Source organism: Miscanthus floridulus, chromosome 11 (genome assembly GCF_019320115.1).
Source record: "Miscanthus floridulus cultivar M001 chromosome 11, ASM1932011v1, whole genome shotgun sequence".
Lineage (NCBI taxonomy): Eukaryota > Viridiplantae > Streptophyta > Magnoliopsida > Poales > Poaceae > Miscanthus > Miscanthus floridulus.
In genome coordinates, this window is record NC_089590.1 from 87,270,190 (window position 1) to 87,291,316 (window position 21,127).

Genomic DNA, 21,127 nt, shown 5'->3' on the forward strand with positions numbered 1-21,127 from the left:
CACCGTCCCTCCCCTCGGTGTCATCCATGGTTGGCTTGGGGTCCTTCCCATGCCCTCCCTTGTTGAACCCTACAGACAAGAACCGCTTCATGAGGGCGTAGTCCTTGTATAGATACTTTATGGAGAAAGAATGGATCAGACATGGCCCTTCGAGTATCTTCTTGAAGTGGTCCGGGGTACCCTCTGTAGGGTTCTAGACCCCCTTGCGATCGATGGTGGCCACGAGCGATCCCTCGCGCCACTACTTGTTCTTCTTCTTGATGGGATGGTTGGATTCGCCTTCACTAGCGTCCTCATCCTGCTTTGCCTTGCCTTTGAGGTAGTCGAAGATCGCTCTGACTGCCTCCTTGCCCAAGGCATGGCTGGTGGCGATGTCGAGGATCTCGTTGGTGGTTCATGGGCCCTTACATCCTAGTTTGTCAACCAGGGACTTGCAGGTGGTCGCAGACAGGAAAGCTCTTATAACGTTGGCGTCGGCGACGTTAGGCAGTTTATTGCACTACCAGGAGAATCACCGAATGTACCCATGGAGGGTTTCTCCAGCCTTCTGTCAGTAGTTTTTGAGATCCCATGGGTTCCTAGGATGCATGTACATGCCCTAGAAGTTCCCCAAAAAGATCTCTTTTAGGTTCACCCAACTTTGGATTCTATCGGGCAGAAGGTGTTCCAACCATGTTCGTGCCGAATCAGCCAAGAACAATAGAAGGTTGTGGATAATGATGTCATTATTATCCACTCCACCGGCTTAGAAAGCAAGCCAATAATCCTTGAGCCATAGTCTAGGGTTCATTTCCCTAGAGTATTTCAAGATATTGGTTGGTGGTCGATACCGTGGCGGGAAGGCAACGTTGAGGATATGTCAGCCGAAGACCTAAGGTCTTGATAGGCCGGGGCTTAGACTTCGGTCCTTGCCGTTGTCATAGCATCCACTACGATGAGGGTGGTAGCCACAGCTAGCTCCCTCCCTCACATCGCCACAGTTACACCAGTGGACATCAAGGGTGTCGCGCGCATCACAGTTGCCACCGAGACGCTCATGCACCAGGACCGCGATGCATAGCATGCTACCTTATGGTGCCTGGTGGACTGATGCATCCTTGTTGGGTCACTCCGAGGGCATGCGCTGGCTGCTGTCGAGCTCGCATTGTCGGGACAATGAGCTTTCGGCTTGTTGCGCTGCCGTACACTCGAGTAGTGTGCGAATCTCGCGATGGGCCCGACGATCCTCAGGTGTTGCAGGCCTCGGAAGCCCATGGAGCAATGGCGCCATAGCAGGGGTGTTCTAGCTTGCCTAGGCAATGTGTGGGAGGGCTTCATCATCCTTGATGATCCTCCGATTCACATAGCGGGCCATGGCACACGCGCCCACCGTGTCCATGGCGCTGAAAGGTCCTTGTTTGGTTTTGGTAATTGAGTGACAACCCTAGGTGGACTAATTGTGTTTATATGAGATACACAGGTGATTAGTCCATAGGTACATGTGTGTGAGCAACATATTCCATGGAGGAGGAAATGGCTCAGAGATGTTGCAAAGCTCACACATGTGATGATGAAAGAGCTCATTGCATATGAGACATGACATGGAGTCATGTGACTAAGGTGGAGAAGATCAAGACATGACTTGGCTTGATAGACCGGTTGCAAGCGAGAAGGGCAAGTTAGAGGCTTTGAAGCAATGGATTGCGTGGCGGTGAAGCTTGAGCAAGACTTGGTGCCGATGGACGAAGGCAACGATGAAAAGCAAGTGAGGTCAAGATCGATGAACGAACAAGGTCACATGATGATATGAAGTGGATCATATCATTGTTGATCGTGTTAGTGCATGTGTTGCATCGACATTGGAGATGGAATGGAATGCGCAAGGCAAAGGTATAACCTAGGGCATTTCATTTCACTAGTCATAGGTGCGTAGAGAAGTTTATAACCGAGTTTAGGATAGATGGCCGTACTATCAAGAGGGGCAAACTTGTTTGCATATCGATCATCTAGTGCCACTCGAGTAATCTAACTTTGCATCATTGCTAGGATCGAGTGGCGTGGCAAGTTGAGTGGTTAACTCCTTAAAAATGTTTGTGAAAAGCTAACACACGTGCACAAGATGTTGTACACTTGGCGGTGTTGGCACACTTGAGTGGTTAACTCCTTGAAAAATGTTTGTGAAAAGAAGTTGAATGCGCTGGTCATGGGGTGACTGAACGTGTCCGATATGAGGACTGGATGCGTCCGGCATCTGACTCAGGCGGCAGTGTTCCCGACGTGACCGGACGCGTCCGATATCGATACCGGACGCATTCGGTATTCTGGACAGGTGTGGGCAGAGTTACCGAGGTGACCGAACTCTGGCTTAGTGGAGTGACCGGACGCTGACGAGTTACTCTTCAGTGTCAGGTCAAAGTGATATATCTTGAAGCATGATTGCAGAGAGCGACCGGACGCATCCGGTCCGGTGTGATTTTTTTTATTTTTAAAACATTTTTTAAACTGATTTTAAAACTGACACTGTTTAATTTTTCTTTTCAAAACTAACACTTTTGGATGCGCCTGTTTGCACGGTGCGGTGAAACAACTTTGCCACACCAAGCATAGCGGCGCGGCATGGATGCGTACGTGGCAACATCCTGCCAAGATGGTCGCTGATATGGCAGGCCTTGCCATGCCACCGATCAGGGCATGGCTATGACACGGCACCCGTTAGGGTGTGGCAGAGCCAAACAGAGGCCCACAACCCAGTTCCTTTCCTCTCTCTCTCTATTTGACTCCATGTCATATAGCAGCCGCCTCTGTGCTGCCTAGCCCCCGCAGCCGTGCCTCCCAGCCCGCACCACCGCGCCATTGCCTCCTAGCTCCCCCACAGCCAGCCACTGAATTTCCCTCCCTTGTTGGCCCCCTGCCAACCTTCCCCAAAGCTCCTCCTCGGCCTTGTCAAGGTAATAAAGCTCCTCCTCGGCCTCCACGGTGGAATGAAGGATTTGAATGAGTAGTTAGGGTATGGAGGAAAACATGAGTTCGTTAGAACGTTGGATTGAAGGATTAGGATTAGGATTGCCAATGTTAAGGTTAATTTGTTAGTTAGAATTATGACTACCATGTATTCTAAGGTCAATTTTTATATGAATTTTGCTTGTTTGAGTTTGCATCTCAACTTTTATATGTGAATAAATATATGGACACACTGTTGATGTACCAAATTTTATTTTTTATTAACCAAAGTATTGTTTTTATATAGTTTTCATGTTTGCATCTAAGATAGAGTTTGCACCAAAGTGTAGGTTATATTTTATTTGTTGTAATGCAAAGGGTTCTCATTGACATTAATTTGTGATGTTTTGATTTTTGTTTGTTAAATTACAACCGTTTTGTCAGATGTAAGAAATATATTGGGAGGAGTTTTGGCGAAAACGGGGTCATCCTTGAGAATTATACCCCAACGCGTCTAGCAAAGATGCCCCCGTCCCTCCTGACCTCCATGTCCCTAACTATGACTGTGGTTTCGTGGTCGACGTGTTTCAATCGAGACATCCAGACACAACGGCATTGCTTCTACACATGCAGTCATTTTAATGTAAGTAATTGTTTCCACTATCTTTTTTCTTTATTTGTGTAAGTAGGTTACTAATATTTTGTTGGAATCTTGTTGCGTAGGCCCATGAGAGGTGCTTTTTCTTTTAGTGGATTGACGGTGCACACAAGTTTGACCCTAGGTACCTCCTTTTCGACGATTAGTGTACATGGAGACATCCACATGAGCACTTTCAGCAGTGGGTCCCACCCCCTAACCCCCTACCAATGATGGCTAAGGAGAAGCACCTAGCTGAAGTTAGACGACTCGAGGAGCCTTCTCTATACGAATGCGGAGATTGAGCTGTGATAAACCCTGAGAATACATTGGAGTTTGTGTGTCCGTACAAACATGAAGTAAGTGGAAAGTGTATATGTTTAAATGTTTATCTCTATATGTGTGCATGTACTAATGTATTCTCTTATAGCATTATGGATTTGCCAAGTGTTGTTTCAATGAGTGGCTCTACGGTAATAAGAATCAATGGCCGAAGCCACCAAAGGCAAAGAAAAAGAAGAAAGAAAGGTTAATTTACAAAGCACCTCCTGTCAAGTGCGAATGTGGTCTTAAATCCAACTACGGTCTTGTCCTTTCGAAGCTTGGAATGGGCCATTATAGCAGCCATATGGTTGACTATGATGAGGTTGGTTATTTTTGTGGTAAACATGAAGTCGTATTTTTTTTGCTAAGACATATATGATATAATTTTTCGCTTGAACAGAGCACTATGAAATGCAGGTGGGAATGTTATGATGGTCAAGCTAAGTTCTTGGATGAACTGAAGGGGAGGCAAGTAATTGCATAGAAGAGGGGATATGGACCTGACTACGTCAACCTATTCATTAAACATCACAGAAACAAGATGCATGAGTTTGCTAGACAGCACGGTATTCGTAACCCGATTGATGTTGGGCTTGACAAATGGGGATCAGAGAGATAGAGGGTGTTAGAGGAGGAGAGGGCAATGAAGGAGGCAAGGGAGGAGGAAAGAGTATATATGCAGGTCTTGAAGTTGCACGGCTGCTTCGTTGGACAGACTTGTCAATTGTGATGCCTGCATACACAAGCGAGCTAAGTTCGTATCACTACAATTCATAGAAACACCAACGTGCAGTTGTATTGAAATTCAAATTTCTTACTACGTATCTCGGTAGTGGGGCTCTCTAAAGCTGTATCTCCATCCTTGTCGCCTCGTCGTATGCATCAGCGATGTCATCCTCATCTTTGTCCTCATCAATTGGCTTGTTAGTGTTGGGGGCATGTATATGTGTGCGGGTACTCCTATGCAACCATTGGAGGTAGCAGTCGAAGTTGCATTGGTCGTGCGGCAGTATCTCGGTGATCAGGACCCTTTGCCGACTATCCCATTCATGGATGAACGGAGCGTGCATCATGGCCCAATTCTTCTCCTTGTACCTATTCATTCGATCGTACCTACAAGTTTAACATAAGTTAGTGGTTGTATGTATGCACATGACTGCTAAATTATTATGTTTTAGTTGTCGCACCCATACAACTTTCTGTTGGTTGTGTACAGCGGCGGTGGGCATGGCTGCAATCTTCCGAACTGCCTATACACCCTTATAGGGTAGTGCATCTCGACCACGTGGAAGAAAATTAGTGGCCCGTTAAAAAGCCACTCGTCCAACTCTTTCTCAGTGCGAGGACTCAGGTACCCCTCTAGCTCAAATCTGGACCAAGGACACTAATTCACCTGAAAGTTAGGTAACTACAGTTAGGATTTTAAAATAATAAAAAAGCAACAACGCCGACTAGTAGTATCAAAGTGGTCTTTACCTGGTGTTGTGTCAGGACGCCTAGCGTGTCCGAGTACTGCCTATACCGCCACTTATTGCCAGACGTACAGAGCAGTCGGTCCTACGTCCATGTGATTCCATGCCTGCATTAAATAGGATAGTCCGTCACAAGTACGGCATCAAGTTTGAGGAAAATAAAAAAATGATGCACTTACAGGTAAACCGTGAACAACGGGCCTCTCGACTGGCCATCGCTCCCAACACCAAACCTATAGTAGGTGGGAACAACCTCCTAGGTTGGCACCTCCTGTACTGCATCGACAGGCAATGTAGAGCTGACAATAGATCCATGTTAGGACCACGCTGCCCCAGCTGTATGCACTAAAATACATCACTTCGGTGTCCACAAACCATTTCAAGCTAGGGTTGTAGTATGCATTGCACATAAGATGTGGGGCACCCTGTTGTATGCTTCCTCCAAACTACCCCAATGAATCACTAGGGCAATTTGTTTAATACGTCAAGCCTTTCCACACTTCACATCATACTTAACGAATCCAGAAATGGACTATTGTAAAGAAGACACCAAAATATCATTATTGTCATCAATGAGCCCCAATATATGATGGGCAAGGTAACGTGTAGTGAGCTGCTGATGATTTTCCTTCCACCTATTTGTTAGGCAAGTGTGGGGTTCGACCACTTTACTTATCCTCCACTTCCCATCACTCTGTCTCTTTCGTGCATTTAACCTCCATATACAACTATTTTTGTATATCACGTGGTACCTCAACTCCTAGTCTAAATGAGTGATGCTGTACGGCCTATGGTGATACATAGCATAGTCCTAAAGGAAGAGCTTCGTCTCAGACATTGTATTGAATATCATCCCCTTCCTAAGGATTTCTTTCTCATGGTCATACAATGATTTCCTACACATCTGGAGACCAGTGTCACAAACTACCATATCTATCATGTTGACATCCCTATAGTTCAGAAAGCCCCTGAAAGGTACGTTCATCGACCTTAGTTGCTCAAGCTCAGTCACTGTGTAAGGTGGTGGTGGAACATACTATCGCGCTTCGCTAATTCTGCCCCATGAATCATAGGGGGTATCATCTGCTGGCAAATCTATGACTAGTCTACCCTAAGCCTGGATAGCAAGCAAAACCTCAGTTGGTACTGGTAATGGCATACCATGAATAGGTACTGCCATAGCATGTCTACCTCTCTGGTCATCATCTAAATTGTTCGAATCACTGCTAACTACATCACCGATCCTGTTCTTCTCCTCCTCCTCCTCCTCTTCCAGTTCAAACTCGTTCACATCGAAGTCATTGCTTATACAGCCTACTTGACTTGAATGAAACTGCTCCTGCATCAACTGACCATCCAAATCCATGTTACCCTGAGTTGCTTCCCCTTTGACCCCTAATTCTTGCTCATTGCCTCCAACGCCGTCAATGGACGACCCGTCTAGGACACTCTGCATCCTGTACCCATTCTCCACCACCACCTTAGCCATGGGCACATTAGAACCTTGGAGCACCCTATTGTAGTAGGACTAGTGAGCAAGGTCGCGCAAGGGCATCAGGACATAGTGTGCCCTAGTCTTCCCAGTATCAAACCTCCCCTTAAGAGTGAAATCATCGCCAAACTTTGCATTCAAATAGACACAAAGGTCGTTGAAGCTAGGAGGTTCATCAAACCATTCCAATTCTTCTTCCATATCCTCAAACATACCATCTTCTCTCCTAACACTTCCTCCATAGAAAACTCTAACACAACAATCCATCTACAAAAGCGTTTCAGAAACTTCATCAGGTCATCGAAATCGTCGTGCGTACTACCTAACTGACTACACCTATACTAACTAACTATACTAACAAATCTAATATTAATACCTATACCAACAATTCTAACTAACTATACTAACTAACTACACTAAACACACTAATATTAATACCTATACTTACTATACTAAGTAACTTTACTAACTATACATATCTAGCAAACTGCAAAACTAACTGCAAAACTATACATAACTTATATTTACTAACTTTACTAAATATCTTTGCTAACTAATTGTATAAATCTCTATCCAGTCAAACTAAATTTGAATCCTAACCCTAACAAAAAAATTGACAGAGATGCAGAAGAGCATTACCTCGACAAAGATTATGGGCAATGGCCAACCAGTAGCAGCCTACTTTTGGAGGGCAGCGGCAATGACTGGCCGGCCAGCGGCAATCCCCCTCTTCTAGAGGACGATGGTGGGGACGGTTGGTGCGCGACAGTGGAAAGATGGAGGGACGGCGGCAGTAAGGGAGGCAACGAGATAGGGGGAGATGGAGATGGAGTCAAGGAGGAGTGGCACACGATGGCGGGCACAGCAGGGGGCGTGGCGCCTGGGGTCGCGGCGGGTGGGAGCACCGGGTGGTCCGCGTCGGGCGTGGTGGTTGTAGGCTCGCCGGGCGGGCACGGTCACGGCGGGCGTGGCAGGGCACGGAGGGATGGGGCGTGCGGGGCGGGGTAGGGCACGGAGGGATGGGGCGTGCTGGGCGTGGCGTGTCGGGCACGGCGGGCGTGGCGGGCGTAGCTACAGCGGGCGAGGTGTGGTGGCGGCATGGCGTGGCATGTCGGGCGCGGCCGTGCTGGGTGGGGCGCAGTAGGCATGGCACGGCGTGGTGGTGGCCGAGTGAGACAGAGAGAGAGAGAAATGGAAGCGAGGCCGGGTACAAGGGGCTGCCGTGCCGTGATGCATGGCGTGGTAGCCCCGCCGCACCATGATGGGTGGCGCATCAAACCTGCCACATCAGTAGTCACCGCAGTCATTGACTGTCCCCTATCGCGCCTCCATGCATGGCACAAAAGCGTGAATTAGCCGCGTCATGCAAATAGGCGCGTCTAAAGTGTTAGTTTTAAAAAAATTAAACATTGTCTATTTTAAAAATAGTTTAAAATGTGTTAAAAATAAAAAAGGTGTGAACCAGCAAGTCTCAGGTTTTTAGCGCAATAATTGATCGGACGCTGGGAGCCTTCGGTCCGGTCAGCCTAGAGCGGCTCTGGGAGCTCTCTGGACTCGATCGGATGCTGCGTCTCCCACGTCCGGTCGTTTCCTAACAGCGCGTCCGATCACGTAGTATTACAGTGCATAGAGATAGCCATTGGGCTCCAATGGCTAAACAATTTGAAAGGGACACATGGCGGTCAAGCAGCGACCGAACACGTTCGGTCACAGCACCGAACGCGTCTGGTGCACACAACCTGCGCGTCCGGTTGTTTTGAAATCTACCCAGTAAAGGGGTAATGAGTATTTTAGCCCGTGGGGCTATAAATAGAAGTGTTGGTCGGCCTTTGGCCGAGAGCGGAGCACCCTTGAGCCTTGGTGGCTTGTGTAGGTGTGCTTGGGAGCCCTCCAACTCACTTGAGCTTGATAGTGTTCATCCGATCGAGTGAGTGAGCGATTCTAGTGTGATTGCATCATGAGGTTGCATTGAGTGGCACTAGGTGGTCGTCTTGTAAGCCAGTGGTGCTTGTTACTCTTGGAGGTTGCCACCTCCTAGATGGCTTGGTGGTGGTCTCCGTCGAACCCCGCAAGAAGCTTGCATGATGCTTCGGAGAAGGGCTTTGTGAGGGGCATTGTGCTCACCCCACGGGAGCCGCAAAGAACAACTCTAGTAGAGTGAGACACGAAGGGTGACAAGTGGTCTAGCTGGGTCAAGTGCTAGAGCTTGTGGTAAGCACTCCACGTGGGTGAGTGTGACTTGCGGGTCACCACTAGCAAGAGGACCGACGACAACCTTGGAGCTTGTCTCAATGGGGACGTAGCGTGTTGGCAAGTACGTGAAACTTGGGAGAAAAATCACCGTGTCAACATTGTTCTTCCTGTTAGTTTGCAATCCCCTTACACAAGCTTGTAATTACTTTCATATACATCATGCTTGTGTAGTTGCTGTTGTAATTAGTTAGCTTGTGTAGCTCACTAGTTACCTTCTTGCTTGTGTAGCATAGAAGTAGCTCCCTTGCGTGGCTAATTCGGTTTGTGTAACCTTGTTAGTCACATTGCTTAGTTTGTGTAGCTAAATATTTGTGCTCTCTAATTTGGCGTTGGTTGCCTTGTTATTGAGCATTGCTAGTGAGCTTTGAAGCTTTGTGTTTTTGCTTACTAGAATTGTGTAGGAGCTCCTCGGTGTGCAAAATACTAGTGGCATAGGTTTGCGTGACCTTGCTCCTAAAATTGGACATGTGAGCTCGAGCTAGCCAGACACCTTTGTTGCCTAATTAGGATCTTTATAAGGTGCTTGTGAACTTCGATAGAGGGGTGTAGTCTTGGCTAGACTGATTGTTTTAATTTCACATTTGTTTCGGTTAGCTGACATGATTAAAGTTAGAAAGGACTATTCACCCCCCCACTCTAGTCCGTCATCTCGACCTTTTAGGCGCTCAATCTATTGATCGAGCTCCGCATGTTCCTGCTCAAGCTGGAATCATGCTTCCTCGAGCTCTTGGTGCCAGGCCTTCAGCTGCTCCATCCGCAAACAAGGTGGAGCCCCTGTATCTCCCTCGACCTCATCGTCAAGGTCATTTGTCGGGGTAGCCTCCTCCTCATGGATGCTTCCAACGTGTTCCTCGGGGGTACCTACCATAAAACATTCACAAAAGGGGTGATGGCTCCCCCTGCTGGAGTCAGAGGCGGAGGGTGACTCCATTTCTTTCGCGAGGAGGTCATGGAAAGACTCCGCGACATATTCGGTCATCCCTACAAACTCGTCGTTCACGGAGAAAGAAGGCGTGCGTTGCGCCACAAGGTAGCCAACGGTCTATGCGGCATTGTGGAGACGAAACAAGAGTGCTGTTGGGGTGCTCCGGATGGGGTATTCTGGAGAGAGCGGCTCTCCTCTGGCAAACTACACCATGACGTTAGCGAACGAGAAGATGAGGTGGCGCAGGTCCTCTTGGGATAGTCAAGGTCCTAGGAAGGCACTGAGCTGGCGTTCTAACCTCCCGTAGTCAAAGTCAAGGAGCTGGTCGCTTTCGAGGGCGTGGGCCTCCGGTGCGTGCAGCTGTAGCTCCTCAAGTGCCTCAGCGACCGCATTGAGGCTGGTGAAATGGAGAGGTCGGACGGTGGTGGGAGCCATTGCAAACTCTCCCTCCGTTATGATGATAAATTCTAGGTCCCCAAAGCACACATGCACGCTTGGGACCCAGCTGAGGTTGTGACTAGCCATCCAAGACCTAGTGTGGATATCGAGACGTGCAAAAGGCCCCTACCTGGTGCACCAACTGTTGGTATTTTGAGTTGCCACCGGCTAGTAAATTTCTAATATTGCGTGTCTAGCTCAGATGGTGTGCTAAGAGGACACGAGGTTTATACTGGTTCGAGCAGAATGTCCCTATGTCTAGTTCGTTGCTGCCGCTCGTGTTACTAGCACTGAAAGTTCATAGTAGGGGTTACAAACGGTCGAGAGGGGATAGGTCCCAAGTCTCTGGTGAGAGGAGCGAACTGGTGCCAAGAGCTCGTCGCTTCCCGACTGTGTGCTTGTGTGTTCTGGTCGGTTCGATGTTTAATGGATTTGAGTCCCAATTGATGCGATGTGTTGCGATGCCCTTTATGGGATGCCGTGCTTTCCCTTTTATAGACCAAGAGAAAGCACGGGTTACAGTGGAGAAAAAAAGAGGAGGATGAGAAGGAGAAGAAGTCCTTCATGATCGCTGGGTCCTTCTTTTCTTTCACGTGGGTCATGTCGACCCTGTAGACGTCAATAGGGATAGCTCCACATCATGGCCCTGTCCATCATTGGCGCCATGCGCAGGCGTCGTCTCCTAGTCATGGCGATCCACTCCGTCCTAGCGGACGTCGTGGTGAACTGATGCGCCTGTCAGTGCTCGTATGAGGGTTAGGCAGAACACCACCGGTACGTCCGACGCTGTTCCTAATGTGAATCCCTAGGTATGACCCGTCACGGCCACGAGTTATATCAGGACGTGCCGGTCACCTCCCTGGTGTTAGAGCTTTGACCCAGGGCCATTCGGTTGGACCTAGAGTGGTTGGCGACGGTATGGGTCTTCGTTGAGCGAGATTGATCCCCCGGCCTCAGGGTTGGTCGAGGCAGAGTCCCCCTAGAGGTCGGGCGAGGTGGAGCCAGCTCTCAGAGGTTGGGCGAGGCAGAGCCCGCGACCTCGGTGTCGGGTGAGGCGGTGCCATCCCTTAGAGGTCAGGCGAGGTGGATCCCACGACCTCGGTGTCGGGCAAGGCAGAGCCCGCCCTCAGAGATCGGGCGAGTTGGAGCGCAAACCCAAGGGTCGGGCGAGGCGGAGCCTGCGGCCTCAGTGTCGGGTGAGGCGGAGCCTGCCCTCAGAGGTTGGGCGAGGCGGAGCGCAAACCTAAGAGTCAGGTGAGGCGGAGCCCGTCCTTAGAGGCCGGGCGAGGCGGAGTCAGCCCTTAGTGATCGGACGAGGCAGAGCCAGCCCTCAGAAGTCGGGCGAGGCGGAGCCTGCCCCCAGAGGCCGAGCGAGGCGGAGCCTGCGGCCTCGGTGTCGGATGAGGCGGAGCCTGCCCCTAGAGGTCAGGCGAGGCATAGCGCAAACCTAAGGGTCAGGCGAGGCGGAGCCTGCCCCCAGAGGCCGGGCGAGGCGGAGCCAGCCCTTAGAGGTCGGGCGAGGCGGAGCCCGCGGCCTCGGTGTCGGGTGAGGCGGAGCCAGCCCTCAGAGCCCCAGCGAGACGGAGCCTGCGTCCTCAGTATCGGACGAGGCGGAGCCCGCCCCTAGAGGTCGGGCAAGACGGAGCGCAAACCTAAGGGTCGGACGAGGCGGACCCTGCCCCCAGAGGCCGGGCGAGGCGGAGCCAACCCTCAGAGGTGGGGCAAGGCGGAGCACAAACCCAAGGGTCGGGCGAGGCAGAGCCCGCCCCCAGAGGCTGGGCGAGGCGGAGCCAGCCCCGAGAGGTCGGGCGAAGCGGAGCGTAAACCTAAGAGTCAGGTGAGGCGGAGCCCGCCCTTAGAGGCCGGGCGAGGCGGAGTCAGCCCTCAGAGATCGGACGAGGCGGAGCCAGCCCTCAGAAGTCGGGCGAGGCGGAGCCTGCCCCCAAAGGCCAGGCCAGGCGGAGCCTGCGGCCTCGGTGTCGGACGAGGCGGAGCCTGCCCCTAGAGGTCGGGCGAGGCAGAGCGCAAACCTAAGGGCCGGGCGAGGCGAAGCCTGCCCCCAGAGGCCAGGCGAGGCGGAGCCAGCCCTCAGAGGTCGAGCGAGGCGGAGCCCGCGGCCTCTGTGTCGGGTGAGGCGGAGCCCGCCCTCAGAGGTCGGGCGAGGCGGAGCGCAAACCTAAGGGTCGGGCGAGGCGGAGCCAGCCCTCAGAGGTCGGGCGAGGCGGAGCCAGCCCTCAGAGCCCGGGCGAGACAGAGCCTGCGGCCTCAGTGTCGGACGAGGCGGAGCGCAAACCTAAGAGTCGGACGAGGCGGAGCCTACGGCCTTGGTGTCGAACGAGGCGGAGCCTGAGCTTACGCACCTGCGGGTCAGTTGAAGTTAGAGAAAATTCCTTCATTGCCATTAAAAATTATAACAATACCTTCGTTGCCATTCAAAATTATGTCTTCCCTTCATTGCCATTCATATAGATTTTTCTTCTCTTTATTGCCATTCCATCCATTTTAAGGTAACGGCGTTATAGCTTCCTCGATTGGTCGCAGCTTTCAGTGAAGCATGCACGATGGAGTATCGCCTCTAGATCCTAATGACGGGTTTCTGATGATGCTGCAGTTTATTTTGGAGGGGCCACGGGATGTCCACGACGAAGGTCGACCTCGAGTTATCCTGGGCAACATGAGCGGCTAAGCCGTACACGCTGCACACCAACGTGTTCGCCAACGGCATGCCAACTACGGCAAAGAGCAGGGCAGATCCACCACTGCCGAATCAGCCAGACGCCCAGACACACAGATCAGTTGCCACGGCCAATGGGTATGAACAAGAGATGAACGCGGCGGCACAGCAGGCGATGGAGTGCGTGGGCATGGGACAACTACTCTGCGGAGTCGTGGACACGAAGTGGTTCCTCGCAGGGCATGGCGTCCTGACGCCCGAGTACTATATGTGGACACGCGCATGGTAGTGCGCCGCTGCCGCACTGGATAGCGTGCAAGCGGATGAACGCAAGTCCGCAAGCACAGAGAGGCACGGCGACGACGCGCGCGCCAGGCCGCCATAGGCGCTGAGCCGCCAATGCGTCGTACCTCATGCGTTGCCCGGTGCCGCTTGAGCCACCGGGCGCTGGACCAGACGCCGGGATGGATCGGCCCTTCGCCCACACGCACGGCGCACCTGGTACGTGCCCTTGGTCTTGCCGGTCTTGCCTGTGCCGGCGGTGTTGCCTGTGCCAGTCTTGCTGAGCATCAAGCTCACCACCAGGACGAAGCAGCTGTCCAGCAGCAGTATCTCCAACAGCTTCTCCTCGTTCTCCAGAATCTCCACAGCGGCCCCGTCCGAGTCGTCGTCGACGCCGAACTCATCGCGGATGCGGTCGAGCTCCAGGGAGAGCACCGCGACGTACCCATCCACGTCGAGGCCGCACTGGTCCTGCAGGTACCGCATGAACGGGAGCTTGGCGTCGTTGGGGAAGGGGAGGTCGCGGTCGGCGCAGTGGAACGGGCCAATGGCCACGGCGCGCATCGCGTGCAGCGCTTCCACGGGCTCACGGTCGACGCATGCTTCCAGCTGCTGGACCCACGGGCGGTGCCGACACCGGTGGCGCCGCAGCAGCAGCACGTCGACGAGGCCGCCGCGCCAACGCCGTGCACGCGCCGCAGCCTCGACGCGGCGTGCGGCGGCAAGGCGCCGCGCTGGATCGAGTTCTGGAGCGACGCGGCGTCCGACCGCCGCCGCCGCGACTCGTCCTCGTCGGAGACGTCCACCGCGTCGTCACGGTCCTCCGGGTGCGCGTCGCCGCCGCCGGCGGCCAGGCGGTCCAGGACCCCACACTGGGTGGACAGCTACCTTGACCGGCTAGGCCACGTGCTGAGGCAGGGCAGGTGGAGGGACACGGAGGTGACGGAGATGGTCGAAGTGGTGGCCTCCGGGGGGTGTTCGACGGCGAGGAGGCCGCCCCCGCCGCGGTGGATTCAGACACGGTGCTCGACGCGCTCCTACTCAAGGCCGACCGGTGCTCCGACTCGCTCCGGCGGGCCGGGTGGAGCTCCGAGGACGTGTCGGACGCGCTGGGGCTGGACCTCCGCCATTGCAAGGAGCGGCCGTGCCCCGCCATGCGGTTGCCGTCGGAGATCGCCGTCAAGGTCGAGCAGCTCGCGCAGTCGGTGGGGGCGCGCCCCTGACTGACGGATGGACTGACCTACCTCCCGCCGCTGTCACCACAGCTGTGGCAGCATGGTGACATCAGCCCAGCCGCCGCTAGGAGGCACTTTTTTGAACCGTGGGATGGTGTCTGGACGTCGGGAACGGGAGCGAAGTGATGCCGTGACTCCTCTGTAACAGCAGTGGCAACGAGAGAACATAAAATCTAAAACTAATGGCAATGAAGACATCATGTAATTTTGAATGGCAAGGAAGAGATGGTTATAATTTTTAATGGCATTGAAGGAATTTTCTCTTGAAGTTATAGTCGCACTCTTGACTGCTCGGATGAATTAATGATGGTTATTAACTTTTTCTCTTTGGGTACCTTAATATTGGTTGCTGACAAAATGGAAGCGTGACGCATTACAAATCAGTTCGTTTCGTCTGGAAATTTGAAAAATAAGTACTACCTGTACCACCCACCAACTGTGAATCTGTGATCGTAACGCGTTCTTTCTTTGCATTGATCGGCGTGGTGTTACTTCTCCTCGCTGTCGGTGGAAGAAATTTCATGATTCGACGGATCGGGGTACGTCAGACAATTAACCACGTCAGTATACTGTGGAGCGACCATGCCACCCGGGTCGGTGGGTCCCGCCATCTCATGGCGCTTCCAGTAACAACAAATCCCGGCACGAGCCACAGTAAGTCAGTGACGGAACAGCAGCCGCTGTGCCTCTGCCTACTGCTACTCCCCCTCGTGTCCCGTTGAATCCGTCCATCCAATCCAACCAGCCCGCCATGAGCCCACGACGCTGCTCCTGCTCTCCTGTCCAGATCGGCAGATCCGAACGCGCACCACGACGCCGGGGCAGCGGGTCGTCTCCAGCCGCAGCACGTGGCCGTCCGCCGCACGGGCGCCGCGCTGCCCGGTGTTTTGGCGCGGACACCCGCTGGGCGCTGGCGGCGCGCGGGAGGAAGGCAAGAGCACGAGGCGGAAGCGCGACGTACGCCAGGTCGGACTCTCGTGGCCCACGCCTGTCAGCACTCGGCTGCAGGGACCTGGGTGACGAGGCGCAGGGGCCGACGGGACCCACGTGACCGCTAGTGGCCTGGTGCCGTCGCCATCCGCGGTCCGCCGTGGCTCGTGGACCGTGGTGGCCGCGGGAATATAGAATGGTGGCGGGAAGGCGACGACACCGGCACCGCCGTGCGGGGCTTCTGACGGTGCACCGGACGATGCCGCATGGGGCACTGTAAATTTTTCTGCACCGGCGCTGTGGTCCCTGCGATGGAACAGTCGGGGCCCGTGCGCGCGGTTCAAATTTTAAACCGGTTGGCGCAAAGTTAACAATTTAGCAACATGCCCTAGGTTAAAAACTTAAAATCGATGCTTACCCGTAATGAGCAGCTCAAGTACACCGGAAGTAGACTAATTTTCACTGGGATCGTATATGTGTGCGCTACTGATGCCGCAGTGCAAGAAGGCCGGTCGTTGTAATTGTAAATAATGTTAAGTAGGTCAGGCACATGATGATGTAAGAGAAGGGTCCAGCTAGAGCGAGCTGCATCCTCAACCGCTCCAAGGGAATACGATGTTGCTCGATAAGTGAGGCTTGTCGGACGCTGTGTATTTAACTGTGGATTCTCTCGCGATCCATGTGACGACCTGCTCGATGGTCATGCATGATCCACCCCTCGCCTCTCGGTACCGGGACAGGTATCATTAGCGTGCGATCGGGGTTTTGCTCCGTAATCATAGCTGTGGATCGGTCCATGCAAGCGTACTACTGTAGCACGTGTTTGCCTGCCTGTTGCTTGGAGCAGTTGGATCGGCGATCGTTTTCTGGTGTCAAGCTAATAAGGTGGTTAGATCGCGTAGGGTACTACGGTCTACGGTTAGGCACACACGGCATGCATGTACAGAGTGTGTAAACATGAGTCGTTATTGATTCTTTAATTTGTTATTGGTTCTTTGTTAGTACTCAGTGTATCGTCAATTATGATGATTCAGTACGGTTGTTTATGCCTTCTTTGGATCCGACAATGGATAATGAACATGGTCGGCATCCAATGCAGCTTGCGTCGCAGGTGGCGCGATCGACATCGATGTAGACCCGCACATGGCCTAGAAATCTCTCGGCTACAGATTTTCGCCTGGCGTATGCGGTTCTTGACACTATGGTTCCTGAATTTAGTCCTATATGCATTGGTCATTATTACAATATAGGAAAATTGAGATGAGCCCTAAATGTTGGATTATAACTTTATAAGAACGGATGCATATACATAAAAAAGCATTATTACACTCTAACAGCACAACTCTCCTTTTCAGAAAAAGAAAACTCTAGAGAGCGAGACGACCGCCTCAACAGTACAACAAAACTTTAGAGAAATGAACAAGTTTGGATTGGCAGTTTAGACACAACTAACCTATACATTTCTATATGAAAATAACATTTTTCCCAAAAAAAATAGCAATCCAAGAAAAGAAAAAAAAGGAAAGAACTCAATAAGCCAATCTACCCATAACTATGAGATTTTTGTAAATGTCCGCCCAAAACCTCGTTTCGGCTCGACTTGCATGGAGATGGAAAGTGGGCCAAATCCAGCCCAATCACGAGGGGGTCACCGGCAGGCGCACTCAGCACGCGACCTGCATCGCATTCGCTTCGTGACGCCGGAGCCGCGGCGCCGCACCACCTCACCTCACCTCACCCTCACCGGCCCCCCGATTCCCTTCACAAAAGTTACAAAACCATAGCTCTCCAACTATCACAGATTATAGACCGAGCAGATCGCACATCCCTAGTCTTGTCAGATCCCTCCATCATTGCAGACCTGAACGCATCGTCGCCTGGAAATGCTAGCATTTTTTTTTGGGTGCAGAACTACAGACGCCCGGCACAAACCATCATTATGCCCAGGGCATGCAACGGCGCATGCATTGAGAGCAACAACGCAGCGTTGCACTGTTTCAGAGTCGAAGCAACACTAGCAGCAACAATGCTGATGCAACAACATCAAAGGCCAATTAGCCAGGCAAAACTAGGGAAATTAATGTTGGAAAGATGCAACTCATTAACTGGAACCGGACCAAACAAACAAGAGTATTTCACTAAACAGTAAAGAAATTCAGCGAGAAACAACACTCCACGGATTGGCTATTGCATGAGCCCCGCTTGGCAAGCAACAAGTTTTGGAGGCCCAGAGGACAGCTCAACGAAAGGATAATCGTATTTTCACCAACTCAGTCAAGCTTAGAGGTATGCTTCATTAACCAAACAACTCTGGGTATTTATCTACCCTACCCTATAATACACCAGTTAGAATAAATCTACAGTCACATAACAAATGTCTGCTCCACAGTCATGACTTATACTACATCTACACCCATGAATGCACCCAGAAAATATAACACCATCAAAATGGATACACCAGATTATCTCTTAGCATTCTCTCTCATTAGTCATCCAGATCCGACGGCTCGTGTTTAGTGTGTCTGCCTGCAACCAGCCGTCCACGCCCCGCCCACGCCCGCGCCTCCGTTGGCCACGGTTCGATTCCACACCCACGCCCATTGTTTTTCTTTTTTCCCTTCTGTTCCATCCGCACTTCCTCTTCTCGTCGCGGGAAACGGCGCGCGACTAGGGTTCCCAGGCCGCCGCCACGCCTGGGACGTCCTCCGCCACTGTCTCCCGCCTCGCGTCCTCCTCCTCGTCGCTCCCCACCCCGGCATCGGCCACCGCCTTCTACCTCTCCAAGCCGGCCTCCGACCTCTCCGGTAAGCGGCGCCCCGCCCCTCGCTATTTTGCTTAGATCTCACTCCAAAATCCCCTCTTGTTCTTTCCTCTCACAGCAAGTTCTTGTTCTTCGTCCTCCTCCTCCTCGTCTTGTGGCCGGCCGTCGGTGCGGCAAGAGGAGAAGTGGTGGTTGCCCTGCTCACGAGTGCCGCCCAAGGGGCTATCCGAGGATGCGAGGAGGAAGCTGCAGCAGAGCAGGGATTGTGCAAACCAGATACTGAAGGCGGCCATGGCGATTAACAGCGATGTGCTCGTGGAGATGGAAATCCCCGAAGTGTTCCTGGAGACACTGCCCAAGGTAAAATACTTACAGTTACGGATTCACTGGTACCAGCCAATATATCTCTTGCTATCCATGTGGTGTGCTTGCTACATTGTACTTCAATCCCTGGTAAAAAAAAGGACTAATTGCATAAAATCCCTGTGAAAGGGACCACTCACTTCCTATCATATACGCTTGTAAATGTAGAGCTCAGTTAATGTATTTTAATACAAGTTTGTCGAGTGAACGTGCTGGCCATCAGTTATGGCAATGCATTTTTTTTTGCATGATCAAGTGTTGTCACTCTAGCTGTCATCAATTCTAGGTTCTAACCCATTTTATCTCCAATGCAAGCCCGTGGTACCTCCAGTTATTAGCGTCATGAGGAATTAGTTGATGACTGGAATATGATATGGAAAAGCTTAAAAAAGCCATAACTATATACCCTCTTGTATTTCATTGAGTGTGAATATGTCATGTTGTGCGGGATTATAAATGCTTCTTTTTGAAGGCCTAATTGCATAAGTTAGGCATAGCAACTGTCCAAACTTCCTAATCTGGAATAAGCTGTGCCTTGTTTTGTTTTAGATTCTTGTCCAGAGAATCTGTATCTAGGGAAAAAAAAGTATGCAAGACATGCAAACATAATCCTCTATATTTTTTCGTCAGTTGATTGTAGTTTGAATACTGCACCTCCGTTATTCATACTTTGAATATCCTTGGGAAGCTCATGGGCTAAGGAATTAGGCACTTCGATATCCCCTGTATTTTGTTTCTGATGTACTGCCTTTGGAGAAAATTCATAGAAGCCATTGGTAAATTGAGTGTGTACACGCTGCTTTTAAGATTCTGCCTCCTGTTCCTGCACCCTTGATCCTGCCTTCATACTGGAAGCTCTTTTGTTGACTGGGAACTATGCAATGCCAGATTAACAGATTTTACTGTGATTTCTCTAATTGCATCTGTGTATTCTTGTTCTTAGTGTACTTGGTATGATTTTAACAAAAAAACGGTAACTTTGGTATATCTAACTTGAATTTGTACCTGCCTCTATTTTGGTAAGGATATGTAACTTCAGCATATACCATTATGAAACTGCAAAGATAGAACTCGTGTCCATTGAGAACTTGTATTTAAACTTGTTTGATATCTTCATATTGCTATTTGAGTAACTGACCTACAGGAGGCTGGAGGCCAAAAAGCAATAGTTCATCAGGGAGGAACTTGATCATCGAGAAACGTGAATCTTAATGAATTTGATTGTCCGTTTTACTTTTTTATAAATTTTATCCTATTTTTTATTTTACCGTAGCGTTAGCTGTCAGGCACCATGTCAGTCCTGTTTGAATTTTGATGGATTCCCCGCACCTTGAAGTCACTAATGGGAATAGGGCGTTCGGCTGGTCATGTCCCGGCTTGTGTCCGCTTGTTTCAGCTTGTTTCAGCTTATTCCCTCTCACAGAATACTATTCAATCATCCAAAACCATCCAAAATCAGCCCAAAGGCTACCAGCCGAACGCCCTCAACAGCCACAAATTCATTGTTGTGAGTAGGGGTAGGAAGGAAACAAATCTTTGCATCATTCTCTTTAATGCATAATATCCACCTATCAGATGTGGTACAAATTAAAATGTTTTTTACTTATAGAATGCCAATAATGACAATATGCTCTCTGGCTTTGCTTACAGGACAGGCATATTGCTAAAATAAAGATCGGAGGTAAGTGATCATTTTTCTCCTCCTTCTATAAACGATACATAATTATGCTATTTTTCTGCTACTCCCTGTTTATAAAGTATGTAATTCTAAAACATGGTTCAGATAAGTATCATGACACATGGTTCAGCTAGTACTGAGTTCTAGATAAGTAATCTGACATGTATCAATCTGAGAGTTACAGAATATCAGGTAAGTAATGTGGAACACCAGTCTAGGGGTTCCCTTCATCGCCGTGCCTCAGCTCCGCACTCAGCTTACCACCCAGCATGTTTTGTAAAATAATGAAAATTTGGCATTGGTGGAGGCTGTGTTAGTTTGAGTTGGATGCTTGGCATGTGGAATCCGGTCAAGCAGCTAATGATTGTAATTTGTACACTGACATCTGTTGACCCCTGCATTTATCGAAGATCATAGCACTTCATTTATCTAAGCTTGTCGTTCTTAATTGAACTTCATTCTGTTTTCAATAATCTGTAGTACTGATAGAGTAGCCATTGCAGGACCAAAAGGTCAGTCGAATGTTTGGGATGTCTGGACATCACCTGAAGTAAGAAGACAACATTGGCAGATCGGTAGCGGTAACAAGAATTGAGAATTTATGTTTTATACCTGGCTAAATGTTTTTGATGTTTTTTTTGGTTAAATTTAGCTGTATAATACACATTCTCTAAATGGTGTATGTACAGGACAAGTTTCTATAATATACTGAGAATGATGCAATGAATTGGAATCTCTTTTAAT

The 21,127-nt window shown here is 50.6% G+C and overlaps 1 long non-coding RNA gene and 1 pseudogene across 3 annotated transcripts; both read left to right on the forward strand.

Moving 5' to 3' along the window:
• The first annotated feature begins 13,980 nt into the window (after nt 1–13,980).
• Nucleotides 13,981–14,639, forward strand: LOC136492364 (uncharacterized; annotated as a pseudogene).
• Nucleotides 14,640–18,158: 3,519 nt separating this feature from the next.
• Nucleotides 18,159–21,110, forward strand: LOC136491483 (uncharacterized). 3 transcript variants are annotated; one of them, XR_010768051.1, is made up of 4 exons: nt 18,160–18,385; nt 18,461–18,702; nt 20,356–20,386; nt 20,887–21,110. It is a non-coding gene; the product is annotated as an uncharacterized lncRNA (long non-coding RNA). The 3 variants fall into 3 exon arrangements; XR_010768052.1 differs by having other exon boundaries at nt 18,162–18,385; nt 18,521–18,702; XR_010768050.1 differs by having other exon boundaries at nt 18,159–18,702.
• Nucleotides 21,111–21,127: the final 17 nt, after the last annotated feature.